Source organism: Pleurodeles waltl, chromosome 1_1 (assembly GCF_031143425.1).
Source record: "Pleurodeles waltl isolate 20211129_DDA chromosome 1_1, aPleWal1.hap1.20221129, whole genome shotgun sequence".
NCBI lineage: Eukaryota > Metazoa > Chordata > Amphibia > Caudata > Salamandridae > Pleurodeles > Pleurodeles waltl.
The window spans coordinates 181803162-181817590 of record NC_090436.1 but is presented as its reverse complement, the minus strand read 5'-3'; the positions used below and the strand labels follow the sequence as shown (position 1 = coordinate 181817590).

Here is a 14429-nt window from a genome sequence, read left to right as displayed (position 1 = left end):
GCAGGTCTGACGTGTTAATGGTGACAAGCCAATGATAACGTTTTTAGTCTTGACTGTGTTTCAAGAAAAGTTAGAATAAAGGCAGTAGGCCAGATATATTGATTGTGAAAGCATATGTTAACAGCGTTCTCATAAAGTCCATAGGCATTTAAGGGTAGATTGTTATTACTCTATTTTAAAGCATACAGATAGATACATATTTTGTTACATGGAATCTCACTGATTACCATAGTATGCAATCATGTTGTGCTGGTTACACTCTCTGACAAACAGTGGGTATAGAAGATTTGCACTGTTAGATCCTTATTAGACCCTTTTAGAATAGATAGTATGTTGCTTCACCAACTGTAATTTGATATTCTGTATAATTCCCTGATGGTTGCTCATGGGAGGGCTCATGTACAGGAGGTCTTAGTTGGTTATGGTGATAAGCCATTGATAACAGGCCTGATTGGTTCACTAGAGAAAAACTATTTTTGTTTCCATAGGTCTGATCTATTTATTATGAAAAGTTATGAAGAAAACATTAAGATTGACATGTTGATTGTGAAAATCATATGTTCTAATCAACCTGCATTTTAAAGGTGGATTGTTATTTCTCTATATTAATGCCGATAGATCGGTGTTTTGTTACATATGTTACATTACCTTTGTAGGGAATTATTTTGGTGTTGGTTACTGCCTCTGCCAAATCCTAGGGGGAGGAGATTTGCACTGTAATAATTCTTACTAGAATCTCTTTTTAGATGTCTGCCAGGATCTTGCAATAAAAAATAATTAAATGCATACATCCATATAGAATTATAGAGGGCCTTTAGGGCCTCTCTTTTCTGTCATTGGCTTGCACGTGTGCCATTTACAATCCGTTTCCATCCGTGACAGGAACTTCATTGGATAATGATTCAGTCCTTGGCTCTATTGTCCTGTGAATGATGACATGTGAACATCCACTTAAGAATGAGGGCACTTCAGTATCAGGACTGGTTGGCCAGTTCTTTAGTTTTGAATTGTCTCCTTGTTTAGTTCCCTTTTATATTTCTTTGTTTCTCCCTTTTAGGTCGAGTGGAAGCATTCGACCTCGTGTATACTTTAAGTATACTTCTAATGGCTTAAAGTGATTTAATTTGTTGGTTGCAGTGTCCGTTAAAAATTCTTGCTCGCTAGCGGTCAGTTCTGCCTTTTTTCTCCCTCCTTTTTCTGTTTCAGGGCAGTGACCAACTACTGTATTATTCCACTTTGGTTTCTATATCTGTTGCTGTGACAGACTATTTTTATAATTTCTTTGATGCTTCCCTTTCACTGTAGCTGTTTTAGGCTGGTAGCTGCCTGCATTTTATTGCAGCATTCAGTTCCTACCATCTCCTCCCATGTCGCTGACATTTGTCTTGGCTTTATTCTAGTGCTGTCCTCCTTTACCTTTGGCTCCTAAAATAAACTTATTTTACAAAAGAAATACCCAGTCATTTAGCTCATGGCTCACAGAAGCCAGAATATGCTCTTTCTGGTAGAATGTAGTTAAACCTAGAAGCAATGATGTGAAACTTGCTTAGCCACCCATCTGAAGTCTCTCTCTCCAGGGCCCCTCCCTGTCAGCACTCAAGACATCACACACAGGGCATTGCTTTTCTTCTTTATTGGGGCCATAAATCTTCTCAGGCTGCTTTGCTATTGTTAACATCATTAGAGCTTTATTGAAATAGGAGGCAAGAACTCTTGCAAGACTTTTCATTCTGTTAAAAAGAAAATATTTTCCCGCCTTATTTTCCAAATTCTGTTCAGGTGTTTCTAATGTCAGTAGCCGCTAGTGACCACCAAAACATGGCAGGAAAAGACACAATTATGAGACAAGGTTGACCAATTTATGTGGCAGGAAAAGTCCAGTTCTGAATTTACAATGCCAATAGCTCTAACTCAAGAAATAGCAAGACCTGTTGCATTGCAAATGCTTGTTTTATTTTGATGTTTAAGAGGATTTTACAGGCAGTGCTGATGGGTTGCCTGCTTGCTGCTCATTTCATCTGCAGTGCACTGCATTCTACTTTACCACTTCCTGTAAATCAAGAGATCATTATGGAATGTTGTTGTCCATAGTTTATCAGTGTGTTACCTTTTCAAGATGGCCAGCATGTTGGTTCTAAACATGGCAGCCATGTCTGAACTTTAAAGCCTTGCTAATGTTTACCATTCCCTTGCAAGGCAGACACTCGCTGCTTTGTTATTGCAGGCATATGCCTGTCACGTTTAAAAGGCAGCATGTTTTTTATTTTTTTACTTGTATTCTTTTGATTCATCTTACATATGTTCTTGAGCTTGTGTGCGTTTTATTGATGTTAGGTCTGAGGGTGATTAACAAGATGAGTCAGTGGATTGATGAAAGTATGTGTGACTAAAACAATGAGCGGCATAGTGCATGTATGATCTTTTATAGAGCATCTACACCGATCCATGACAAAAGGCACTTTCATCCATAAGCCAACCTTACTGACATTGCCAATGCTTGTTACACGTGCCTTCCCTGAACAGATAAACGCATGCTACTTAACCTCAATATTAAAATAATCCCTCCCTTGCCACATACAGTTTACCATTTCTCCAAGTACAAAATGTTCCATAAACTATAACTTTCACTAGTCCTTCAGGTTGTGTATATTACACCTGCTGCTTGGAAAATAAGACCCATGTGCTATCTTTTCCGTGCATTATTTATGCTTAAACACAACTTTAAAGAAATAGGGAATTGGCAATGCCTGTTTTTTTTTTTTTTTTTTTTTTTTTTTAATAGCTTTGTGCAGAGAAATGTGAAATAGTGACACAAGTCATCTGGGAAGCTTTTGGTGGCCCGGGCAATGGCTCTTGTACCTGCTCCTCATCACACAATGAGAGAGGTAGACTTGCCTTTCAGTAGTCCACTTTGCTTACATTTGAGACTACAGTCGCTGCAGCATCACAGGTATCCTGTGATAGCTTGGTGGCAGCATCTTTATCGTTTGTGATTTTAATTAAAAGGAAGGTGAAGCAATCCTGACCCTGCAGGAGACCAGACCTAAAACTACCCCTGGTTAGAGAGAAGCGACCTAGAGCAAGAGAAATACTATCTGTGTTGTCAGACATTTTTCATGTTCTCTCTGAACTTATCTATGCGTGTCATGAAAAAGAATTTGAGCAGGTGCCTAAGCCCTCACATTAGAGGGAACAAAGATCCTAGTGTACTCCCGCATCTAACACTAAAATACAGTTTGGAGAAGTTACTTTACTCACAACAAACCCAGAGACCGGGCAGTGTAGGACAAAAGCAGTTCCTTCAGTAGCCAGACAGTAGATATGCAATAACTTACTTGGCATCTTATTTGCTCCTTTTCAAGTGCACCAACATGTTATATGTGAACTCAGGAGACCTATCAAGTAGGATTTGTCAGTCAAGCAGGATTTGACACTGCAGTGTCAAAGTATGTCCGCAGCCCCCCATTCTGCATAGTCTGTGAAGTTAAGAGGGAGTCACCGCTGCACATTCAGGTCAGCCTATTGTTTGCTCCTGTGAGGCATTTCACGCATATTCAATGCTAATCACTGGCTGGGAGAGATGTAGAGCCAGTTCAGCTTAGCTTCCAGAGAATCACTAGAGATAAGTTTATTGAAAAGTTAATTTGCTGGACATTCGTATAGAGTTTTGTGAATGATACAGGCCAGTTTGTAGGTGCTCATTTCTTCATTGAATTGGCAGTTGCATGAGGTCAGGACAGGGGTGATGTGATCAGATTGCTATAGCAGAGAACTATAGAAACCATGTGTTCTGACTTGACATAGGTTGCTTTTTGCTCGCTTGTCACACTATCACCTGCATGTGACATAACACTTTCTACACAATACTGACTTCTATGTGAATGTCCTGCGGGTTGCCCCGAAGTGATTTTGGAATGTTGTAGATGCTGCAAAGTATATCACAACAAGGACTGTGAGTAAAAGAAATAGTTACATTATATATGATGTCTTATTTGATCTCTTGAGCTAGGTCTGTCATTAGTGAATATGCCCGCCTATAGATGGTGCTCGAGATGCCTGGAGTTCCATTTAACATGCTTAGTGAGTGATTAGCCCTCTTTTTAAGTTCCTTTTAGACAGTTGGAAATATATACAGAAAACAAATCCCAAGCCACATAAAATATTTTAGAGAGTGACCTAAACTAATAAGAATAGATCCCTAAGGGAGAAGTATAGTGTTCATTGAATGTATTGTCAAATCACTGTGAGACAAGGGGAGTTTGTACTGCCAATTTAGAATGTGATTGGTCCTGATGAACGCATCCTTAAATACTGCAATCGGTTATACATGGTGATCTTTTTGCATGGTATGGTTTTCTGATGCAATTGTTTTTACTTTTGTGAAAGACCCAGATAAATTGCTAATAATTAGGCTCCTCACAAAATGTTTAATTTTACTGTAGGCTGTTAGTAACATGAAAATTATGCCGGAACTCACACTACCGCAATGGATTTCACAGTTCACGGAAGGAGTGTAAGGCAGAATCAGCGCTGTTCAATCTATAGGGGCTCGTATGCTGGATGGTTTCCCCACAAGCAGTAGCTTCATTTTTTGTGTGTGTTGTATTAGTGTCGCGCGAATGATTATATAGATGCAGATTCCTCATCCAGGAGTTCAGAAAACTGTAGTCTGTAAGGTTCAATAAGTACCTTCTCCCCATTTAATTTGTTTCTCATGAAGGTTACTAGATTGATATTGAGGTCTGGAATTTGTTATTTCATTGGAGAGTTGTGAAGATCAATTGTTTATGGACATTAATCATACTTTGGATTTGAAAAAAAAATAATCACACAATACCTCTATGATGTGGATGACACATGCATCGTGTGAATGTATTAATTCAAGTTAATTGTGGCGTGTGTCTCGAAACGTTAAAATACAGAAGATAAATACACTTCTAAAATTAATTTTATGGGCTGTAATTCCTATCTAATATGTTTCTATTTCCTCAGGGGTATGCTTTTGTGTGAGTCTAAGACTGCCCCCTTGTTTCATATTGTCAAAATCCAGTGATTCTACTCGTGGTCTTTTCTGTTCCAAGTCATTATTATAAAATGTATTAGTCCCGTTGAAACAGCCCATGGCTGTATTTCACAGAAAACCTTAGTTGTGAAATCAGTGTTCAGGAAAGAAAACCTAAGACCAGATGACAAGGATTTACATGGCAGCCCAGTGTTAGCTCCACATTTGAATTTGAATACCGAAAATCAATAAGCCGACACAAAAAGGACAAGTTTGCCCTTGTGAATCAGACCCTTAGTTCTGATTGGCAAATATGGAAACCTTGTGCCTGGTACCACTTTGCAGTGGGTCTATGCGAAGTGAGGGTTGACATTTTCACCTTTAGTTGTCTTGGATCCAGATTTGCAAATCTATTTGTACACCTAATACACTTGGGCCACATCATGTGTGGGTCGTTGAAATTCCAAGCTGTTTCTGTTTCCCACTGACATTTCAGCTGCTTTCTGTGAAACACTGAGGGAAAACTTGTAGGCATCAGTGCATAAACAATGTTCACTGTGTTGTTCCCCAAAATTTTATATTTTATAACTCCCCTTCCCCTCCAAAATTATGTGGACCTCTGGTAATGGGCATTTTGAGGGTGGAAAATTTCAGATTTTAACCTGACTCACGATGGCCACACGCACAAAATAGTATAGTTTACAAGCCATTTGTATTTCCAAGCCATTTGTATTTCCAAACTTGAATTTGCACTCTACATCTAGATGGATTAACTCACCTAACATTATGCTAGTAACGTGTAATTACACATGTGAGCGAATCCCACAGTCGACTTGTGAACATTCCTAGGACGGAGACCTGCAAAAGGCAAAAAAACTCATAAAGTCACATGATTGTGGAATTCCACAAACTGTTTGCAGGTAGTTTGTCCCAGTGAAATAGATTCACTCCTGTAAGTGCTAGTATTAGTTCCATATGCGGGTTATAAATGAGAAGGACCAGTCAGAAAATTGATAGTGAAGTGGAATGGGCTATGGCTGTGTAGAACTGTTGATCCAACGAGTTTTCTCTTTCTGTTTCTCCCCGCTTACTCTAAAACATTATTCTAATAGCATTTGGAGCCCTCAGCCTTGTGCTGCACTAGTTGTTAAATTACCTCTCCTTTGTTATAGGCCCTTGCCTTAAGCTCACATCTGTAACTCGGGATGAGGTTCTTTAACAGTCAGCATTGCCATGGGTTGGTAAGACTGACCTCAAGTCGCAAACTCCCAAGCTTTCTTTAAGAAGTGTTCCTTCATGCAACCCTAATTCGTTGATGTTGTTGGTTTCTCATAAAAGAGCCCCTCTCTGTTGTGTACTCCCTTCAAATTACAACAAAACAAAGTACCCTCTGACAGTAAGTTTATCCCAAACCAGAAGAGGAAGGTTACACGTGCCCACAAGCCATTCCTCTCTATTCTCCAACCGCTCTAAATGGAACACACACTCCAGTTACTGTCACACAGCCCTACAAATTCCACACAACCTCAGCACTGCATTCATACCATGCCCACAGCACATCTCCCTTTCCACTCACAAACACGGGCAAACACACACCAAAGTATTATAAAACAAATAACCAAGCTTAGCACAAGCATAAAGTACAAACATTCAACATATGGTTCAAGAAGAAAACACACGTTGCACCATCCTTGTTACTCACAGAGTTTTCCTCCTGTCACCAATCACTAAGAGTCTTAACTGAATGGAAATTCATCTTGCCAGAATGTTCCTCAGATTCAGGAACTACTTTATCCAAAAACACTATACTATTAGTTTCCTCAAGTTGTGAAGATCCAGGATGTCCCAAAAGTTCCTGAAAAAAATAAGACTGGCAAAGAGTCTCCAGTTCATGATAAGCACAGTCTAAACCAAAATCAACCACACACACACACACACACACACACACACTCTTGTTGGAAAATCACCAATAATTCAAGCAGTTCTTATTTATTCTGTGTCAGCCAAGTTTAATTTATTATTAAGTTTTTGATTCTGACTTTTCTAGTTCATGCTTAAAACTAACGAGGGAACAACAAGATGTCTAAAGTTAAGAAGTCCATAAGTAGTTAATCTGTCAGTAACATGTACAGCCCCATCCTTTCAAGGATGTTTACACCCACTGTGATCTTTTTGTTTCCTGACGTATCTGTTTCAATATAACTAATGGTGTCTTGAATGTATATGTCGTGTGCATGTTTCATTCGGCAGAGTTGCTCGTTGAAGTGCATCAGGCTCTCTGCAGAGCTGCAGATGACTATCCTATTTGTGAGCAGTGACACTATTTTCAAACTGTAGTGCACTGCTGAGCTGGATGGAATCAGTCCAGCCGGATTCTCTATGCTGCAGTCTAAGGGCCGGTTTTGTTCCTCCAAGGTCTGATGTGTACATCTCCAAAGAGGATTATGTTCCCTGGAGTCACCACCAGCTGAGGGACTGACCGCGTAACCATGAGACAAAAGACTGATTTCTTGCTCTCTCTCCAAAGTGTTGCGAATACAGGCGTCGAGAACGGTTAAGATTGAAATCTCAGAGATTTCTCCTTTGTTACGTTATGATGGATTAGTCAACATTCTGTACAGCAAACGGGGGGGGGGGTTAAAGCCCCCCCAAAAATAGTAGAGCTTAAAGTCCCCAACAAAATAGTAAGGGTTAATGTCCCCAACAAACTAAAAGTGGCTAGAATCCTTACAAAAGTAGAGGGAGTTAGGTGTCCTGTTTCTCCCCTGAATAATGTTAAATTATCAGCCTATGCAAAATTTCCCAGATCTGAGCTTATTACTGGTGTTCCTAAGAAGTAAGACAGTGGGTAACCTATTTAGTAAATGTAGGAAGTTGGCTCTGTATGCACTATTTCAAAGTAAGGAATAGTATGCACAGAGTCCAAGGGTTCCCCTTAGAGGTAAGATAGTGGCAAAAAGAGATAATACTAATGCTCTATTTTGTGGTAGTGTGGTCGAGCAGTAGGCTTATCAGAGGAGTAGTGTTAAGCATTTGTTGTACATACACATAGGCAATAAATGAGGAACACACACTCAGAGACAATTTCCAGGCCAATAGGTTTTTGTATAGAAAAATATATTTTCTTAGTTTATTTTAAGAACCACAGGTTCAAATTCTACATGTAATATCTCATTTGAAAGGTATTGCAGGTAAGTACTTTAGGAACTTTGAATAATCACAATAGCATATATACTTTTTACATAAATCACATATAGCTATTTTAAAAGTGGACACAGTGCAATTTTCACAGTTCCTGGGGGAGGTAAGTTAATGTTAGTTTTTGCAGGTAAGTAAACCACCTACGGGGTTCAAATTGGGGTCCAAGGTAGCCCACCGTTGGGGGTTCAGAGCAACCCCAAAGTCACCACACCAGCAGCTCAGGGCCGGTCAGGTGCAGAGTTCAAAGTGGTGCCCAAAACGCATAGGCTTCAATGGAGAAGGGGGTGCCCCGGTTCCAGTCTGCCAGCAGGTAAGTACGCGCGTCTTCGGAGGGCAGACCAGGGGGGTTTTGTAGGGCACCGGGGGGGGGGGACACAAGTCCACACAGAAAGTACACCCTCAGCAGCGCGGGGGCGGCCGGGTGCAGTGTGCAAACAAGCGTCAGGTTTGTAATAGGAATCAATGGGAGACCAAGGGGTCTCTTCAGCGGTGCAGGCAGGCAAGGGGGGGGGGGCTCCTCGGGGTAGCCACCACCTGGGCAAGGGAGAGGGCCTCCTGGGGGTCACTCCTGCACTGGTGTTCCGATCCTTCAGGTCCTGGGGGCTACGGGTGCAGGGTCTTTTCCAGGCATCGGGATCTGGGAATCAGACAGTCGCGGTCAGGGGGAGCCTCGGGATTCCCTCTGCAGGCGTCGCTGTGGGGGCTCAGGGGGGACAACTTTGGTTACTCACAGTCTTGGAGTCGCCTGGGGGTCCTCCCTGTAGCGTTGTTTCTTCACCAGTCGAGTCGGGGTCGCCGGGTGCAGTGTTGCAAGTCTCACACTTCTGGCGGGAATTGCAGGGGTCTTTAAAGTTGCTCCTCTGGAAACAAAGTTGCAGTCTTTGTTGAACAGGGCCGCTGTTCTCTGGAGTTTCTTGGTCCTTTTAGAGCTGGGCAGTCCTCTGAGGATTCAGAGGTCGCTGGTCCTGGGGAAAGCGTTGCTGGAGCAGTTTTCTTCCGAAGGGGGGAAACAGGCCGGTAGGGCTGGGGCCAAAGCAGTTGGTGTCTCCGTCTTCTCTGCAGGGTTTCCAGCTCAGCAGTCCTCTTCTTCTTTAGGTTGCAGGAATCGGAGTTCCTAGGTTCTGGGGAGCCCTTAAATACTAAATTTAAGGGCGTGTTTAGGTCTGGGGGGTTAGTAGCCAATGGCTATTAGCCCTGAGGGTGGGTACACCCTCTTTGTGCCTCCTCCCAAGGGGAGGGGGTCACATTCCTATCCCTATTGGGGGAATCCTCCATCTGCAAGATGAAGGATTTCTAAAAGTCAGTCACCTCAGCTCAGGACACCTTAGGGGCTGTCCTGACTGGCCAGTGACTCCTCCTTGTTTTTCTCATTATCTCTCCTGGACTTGCCGCCAAAAGTGGGGGCTGTGTCCAGGGGGCGGGCATCTCCACTAGCTGGAGTGCCCTGGGGCATTGTAACACAAAGCTTGAGCCTTTGAAGCTCACTGCTAGGTGTTACAGTTCCTGCAGGGGGAGGTGTGAAGCACCTCCACCCAGAGCAGGCTTTGTTTCTGTCCTCAGAGAGCACAAAGGATCTCACCGCATGGGGTCAGAAACTCGTCTCTCAGCAGCAGGCTGGTACAGACCAGTCAGTCCTGCACTGAACAATTGGGTAAAATACAGGGGGCATCTCTAAGATGCCCTCTGTGTGAATCTTTTAATAAATCCAACACTGGCATCAGTGTGGGTTTATTATTCTGAGAAGTTTGATACCAAACTTCCCAGTATTCAGTGTAGCCATTATGGAGCTGTGGAGTTCGTTTTTGACAGACTCCCAGCCCATATACTCTTATGGCTACCCTGCACTTACAATGTCTAAGGTTTTGCTTAGACACTGTAGGGGCATAGTGCTCATGCACATATGCCCTCACCTGTGGTATAGTGCACCCTGCCTTAGGGCTGTAAGGCCTGCTAGAGGGGTGACTTACCTATGCCACAGGCAGTGTGAGGTTGGCATGGCACCCTGAGGGGAGTGCCATGTCGACTTAGTCATTTTCTCCCCACCAGCACACACAAGCTGGCAAGCAGTGTGTCTGTGCTGAGTGAGGGGTCCCTAGCGTGGCATAAGACATGCTGCAGCCCTTAGAGACCTTCCCTGGCATCAGGGCCCTTGGTACCAGGGGTACCAGTTACAAGGGACTTACCTGGGTGCCAGAGTTGTGGCAATTGTGGAGACAACGGTACATTTTAGGTGAAAGAACACTGGTGCTGGGGCCTGGTTAGCAGGGTCCCAGCACACTTCTCAGTCAAGTCAGCATCAGTATCAGGCAAAAAGTGGGGGGTAGCTGCAACAGGGAGCCATTTCTTTACAGTAAACATACCCAGGTGGATCAATCACAGCCAAAAGATTCACTTGCTTTTGAAATAATGATGACAAAAGGGACTTCAGTTTAGACTTTTTCCGAAACAGTGGAATTACTACACTAGGAAAACTTCAAACTTACAATCCCTCACTACGGACATGTTTGCCTTTGAATTAGATTACCATAGCAAAACATTGCCTGCACTCGATAAGAAAAAGGTAAGACCAATACAATTTAAAATATTAAATGTGTGGGAGGACTATACCAGGGAGTGATAAGAAAAAGGATGATAGAGAAGTAGCCAGGGAAAATAAGGAAACAAAGAGAGGAGCAAAGCAGGCAGGATGGATTACTAAAAGAAACAATTTACACAATCATGCCTTCAGCACTATCAGAGCCAGAGGAAGGAGACCTTATTATAGATGTGTTACTAAATGGAATGATACGTCCCCCTCCATATGAACAGCCTAAAAAAAATAGATAGATAGATAGATGGAAGTGAATCACCTGTACAGTCTAATACGTCTACATTAACTATACCATGTAAATATATATTTACAGGACATGGGGCCAAATGCACATGACAAGAAAGAGGAATTTAAATGTGAATGAGATGTAAAGTTTAAGGATATTGATTACCAGGCTTGCAACCACGCCATGCCTATTGATGCAGTAAGTATCCACAATTGAGAATATAAATCAATACGTATAAATGGGCAGTTTCCAATGTGAGAAGTTCCTGAGTTTAATGCTAAAGAACCTGTGTTTCATGTACACACACCTTGGACTAAGGCAGAGCTATTAGCTTTTGCTAAAGACTATCTAAACATTAGGGTAAATACACATGAATGGTATACCCACACAGAAACTATACAAAAGATGGGACAGTTAACAATAAGGGACTTAGATCAGATGTTTTCCTTCATCTTGCCAGCAGAGAGATGGAAAAAGTGTCAAAAGGATGAACAGGTAGTGAAGCGACATAATGCAGCTTTAAAAATAGGGGAACAAAAGGACGACTTGACCACACATGATGAAATACAAGAAATTCTAACATTAATTTTTGCATTTTCTTTTACAAATGATTATGCCAAGAAAGAAAATAGACTGGAATAAATGAACACAAGTCAAGCAGACTAAGGATGAAACAGTCCGTGCCTATTATGCCCGAGTTCATAAGTAGTTTTCAGCACGTAGTGCAATGGATCTGGGAGAGAAAGATAGCACACAATAGAATCTAGACTATATTAGAACACCTAATTTCCAACACATAACTTGGGTATGGCTGGTTATTACAGACAATGGATTCCAAACGTTTTCCTCATTTCCTAACCCCTTCAACAGTTGACACGGAAAGATGCTATCATTCTTGTACCATAGTCACAGGAACATCAGATTGCATTTGACCTCATAAGAAAAGCATTATGCGATGCACCGCTCTTGGGTATTCAGGGTTATGAAAAATAATTCCATTTGTATGTACATGAACTAAAAGGATGTTCCCTTGCTGTTCTTACTCAGCAACATGGGGATCGCAAAAGACAATGTGCATATTTTTCTGTGGTGTTAGACCCGTAGCTAGAGGTCTTCCAAATTGTTCGAGTGTTACCTGCGGCTGCTGCAGTATCATTATAAAAGGCTGAAACTTTGATGTTAGGAACTACATGTCATATATACATTCCACATGCTTTTGATCTGATTTAGGACAAAGTAAAGACACAGCATTTTACTAATGCTCAATTGTCACATTATGAGTTACAGTTGTATGCCCCCATTGTTATTCACCACCTCAAACACAGTCACCTTTATGCTCCACCCTGGGGAAATAAAGGCTATACAACAAAATTGTATCCTTATAACCAAATAACAGGCCGAATTTATCTAATAGATGTTCCCTTTCAGGAAAGAGGTGAGGCTCTTTGGGTAAATAGGTGCTGTTTTAAATGACCAAACAGGGATACTACTTCTGCATATGCTGTTTCTACAGTACAAACTGTTGTTGAAACTTGTAAAATTGCATAATTTTCTACACAAGCAGCAGAGCTCATTGCTTTGACTTGAGCACATGAACTAAGCAAGGGGTTGATAGTAAATGTGTATACTGATAGTATACATTCAGCGTAGCCCATAGCTGTGGCAAGAAAAAGGGCTTTTCACTTGAACAGGAGAGAAAATAAAAAACATGACCTGGGCATTACATAATTGTTGAATGATAAAGTGTAATGCCCATAAGAAAATCATTGATAATGTCGGTAAAGGTAATGCTTTTGCAGACCACACAGCAAAATGAACTGCTCAGACTGAGAATGCAATAATGTATATATCACATTGTATTATTATAGTGACAGATGAGCCTGTATATTTAAGTCCCCCAAGAAATGCAGAAGTCAGCAACCCTCCAGGAGATGCAAGAATGGCAGAAGGAAGGAACATTATTGAATAATATTTGGGTGGGCCCTGAGGGAGGGGGGAGAATAAGATTGCTTGATGTAATGGTTCAAAATATGGCACTAACTATACGTGGGCTTATCCATCTGGGGCAGGACGCAATGTGCAAGCATTTCTCTCAAACATGCTGAGGCTGTTTGTCAAACATGCATGATTTTTGGACTCCAGAATGCCGGAAAGGGAATATCAACAGGAAAAATACATTTGATACCATCAGAGGCCCTTTTGAACATTTGAAAATTTACTATATTGAGATGCCTACTAGCAAACTAATATTGGTATGTATTGGTGGTAGTCTGTATGTTTTCAGGCTGGATAGAAGCCTAACCCACTACACTGGAGGATCTATTTCTAAGGTTCCGGCTGCCTAAAACATTATCGTCAGAATACGGGCTGCATTTTTTTTTTTTAGCAAAGTAATCAACTGGGTTACCAAAGCCTTAGCCATCAGGCAGAAGTTCCATTGTGTATATATCATCCAAAAGCAGCGGGCGCAGGGAGAAACAAAATGACATAGTGAAAGTCAGAATTCCAAAAATAGGCCCCGAAACAACCCTGACTTCAGTGGATGCTCTGCCCTTGGCACTTATGAGTATACGCAGCACACTAAGCCCCCATAAAGTCATCACAGGGCGCCTAATGTCTGCCAAGGGGGCGCCACAACATGCTGAAACATTATATTTGTCTTATGAAATGCTAAGAGACTATTGTATTGCCCTGACTAAGCAAGTACAACATTTGCACCAGCAGGTGAAGAATGTCTTGCCGGACCCTCTGCAGACCTCAGGACATGATTTCAAGCCTAGTGAGTGGGTTCTAGTAAAAGAATTTCAGAGAACAAACTTTCTGCAGTATAGGTGGAAAAGTCAGATACAAATGCTGGTGGTGACCAATACTGGATTAAAATATACTAATTATAAAAACTGGATACATGCCTCGATGATAAAGGTCTCATAAGTGCTAGAATCCTCTGTGAGCTTTATATCTACACACTTTTGGGAAATAAACATTTCTATTAAACCTGCTTGTATTATAATTTTGTTATGTATTGCTTCATAGTTTGTGCCATATTCATCTATGAAATAATAATGCTGTTATATTGCTATGTCATCTCCTGTATTACAAGATGCCCATGATCATCGCCATGAGGAATATAAAGAAAGTGTTGCTATACAGGCTATGAATGCTTATCACGAAGAAAAGGAATGTTTCAGACTTTTGTATATGTTTGAAACTCCTACCAACATTAAAAAAGGAATGCCTTTCTCATATCTTACTTTGTTATACAATGGTTCATGTTTTACAGATTCTTATATCTTACTTTGTTATACAATGATTCATGTTTTACAAACTCACTTAGGAAACCTATATCGAGAAAAGGTAATTACAACTTGTTGTGCTAATTATTTCAGAGGCCAGTTGCTAATACAGATGAG

General features: G+C 41.4%; 1 protein-coding gene across 5 annotated transcripts in view; it reads left to right on the top strand.

The window, feature by feature from the left end:
- The window catches only part of ZNF532 (zinc finger protein 532), a 213703-nt gene that overhangs the window by 27652 nt on the left and 171622 nt on the right, over positions 1 to 14429 (top strand). The window contains exon 1 of one of the 5 annotated variants that reach the window (XM_069220283.1): positions 11144 to 11217. The exons of the other annotated variants lie outside the window; for them this stretch is intronic. The gene's annotated coding sequence lies outside the window, so the exon portion shown is untranslated. Of the gene's footprint in view, positions 1 to 11143; positions 11218 to 14429 lie in introns of those variants that run through there. 5 annotated transcript variants of the gene reach the window in all.